The sequence below is a fragment of the Canis aureus genome, unplaced genomic scaffold, assembly GCF_053574225.1.
Source record: "Canis aureus isolate CA01 unplaced genomic scaffold, VMU_Caureus_v.1.0 ptg000436l_RagTag, whole genome shotgun sequence".
In the NCBI taxonomy this organism is placed as follows: Eukaryota; Metazoa; Chordata; class Mammalia; order Carnivora; family Canidae; genus Canis; species Canis aureus.
The window spans coordinates 5,596-7,460 of record NW_027554616.1 but is presented as its reverse complement, the minus strand read 5'-3'; positions in this window follow the sequence as shown (position 1 = coordinate 7,460).

Here is a 1,865-nt window from a genome sequence, read left to right as displayed (position 1 = left end):
GGGAGGGCGACTACTCTCCATTTTTGGTTTACAAGACCAAGGTAATGATTATACTACAAAGACTCTTCATTTTAGAAGATTATTTTCGATAACGCTAATTGTTGGCATTAGAATCAATAGGATGGTGAAATATAGAATTGAGGCGACCTGTCCGATAATGATGAAAGGGTGTTCAACTGGCTGTCCTCCAATCCAAGTTAAAGTGAGAAGATCGGCGACTAAAAGTCAGAATAGGCATTGGCTGAGGGGTCGGAATATTATACTGCGTTGCTTAGATGTGTGGAGGAATGGAATGAATGCTAAAATTAGGATGGAGAATACTAGGGCGAGTACACCTCCTAATTTATTAGGGATAGATCGTAGGATGGCATAGGCGAATAGGAAGTATCATTCAGGTTTGATATGTGGAGGGGTGTTTAGGGGGTTTGCAGGGGTGTAGTTGTCTGGATCTCCTAATAGGTCTGGTGAAAATAAAACTAGTGATATTAAGACTAGGAGCAGGAGTAGGATTCCTAGGATATCTTTAATTGTGTAGTAGGGGTGAAACGGAATTTTGTCTGAGTCTGATGTGATTCCTGAGGGGTTGTTGGATCCGGTTTCGTGTAGAAATAGGAGGTGTACTATTGCTAGAGCTGCGATGATGAATGGAAAGATAAAATGAAATGCAAAGAATCGTGTTAAGGTTGCTTTGTCTACTGAGAAGCCACCTCAGATTCACTCTACTAAGTTGGTTCCGATATAGGGGATGGCGGAGAGAAGGTTAGTGATTACAGTTGCCCCTCAAAATGATATTTGTCCTCACGGCAGTACATAGCCTATGAATGCTGTGGCTATGGTTGCGAATAGTAGTACAATTCCAATGTTTCATGTTTCTATGAATACATAGGATCCATAGTATAGGCCTCGTCCCACATGTATGAATAGGCAGATGAAGAATATGGAAGCGCCATTTGCATGTATATAGCGGATAATTCAGCCGTAGTTAACGTCTCGACAGATGTGGGTGACCGATGAAAAAGCTGTGGCCGTGTCCGATGTGTAGTGTATAGCTAGAAATAAACCTGTTAGAATCTGTAGAATCAAGCATACTCCTAATAAGGACCCGAAATTCCATCAAGCAGAGATGTTAGATGGCGCTGGGAGGTCAATGAATGAATTGTTGACAATTTTGGCTAGTGGGTGGGTTTTTCGAATGTTGGTCATTAATGTTCTTATAGTTGAAATACAACGATGATTTTTCATGTCATTAGTCATGGTTAAATTCCATGTAGGAATAATGATAACATACATTGTATTTATTTTAAGTATCGTTTTTGTGATGAGTTTTGTGGGTTTTGCCACTAAACCATCTCCTATTTATGGTGGGCTTGTGCTAATTATTAGCGGTGGGATTGGTTGTGCGATTGTTCTGAATTTTGGGGGTTCTTTTTTAGGGCTGATAGTGTTTTTAATTTATTTGGGGGGTATATTAGTAGTATTTGGTTATACAACTGCTATGGCTACTGAGCAATACCCTGAGGTGTGAGTTTCAAATAAGGCTGTTCTAGCGGCTTTTATTACTGGTCTATTGTCTGAGTTGTTGACTGCTTGCTATATTTTGAAGGATGATGAGGTGGAGGTAGTATTAAAGTTTAATGGAATAGGGGATTGGGTAATTTATGATACGGGGGACTCTGGGTTTTTTAGTGAAGAGGCTATGGGTATTGCGGCTTTATATAGTTATGGAACCTGGTTGGTGATTGTTACAGGTTGGTCGCTGTTAACTGGTGTGTTGGTTATCATGGAAGTTACCCGTGGTAATTAAGGATTAGTAGGCTGAGAATTATAGTTAGTATGAACGATAGGAAATAGAGCTTGATGAGACC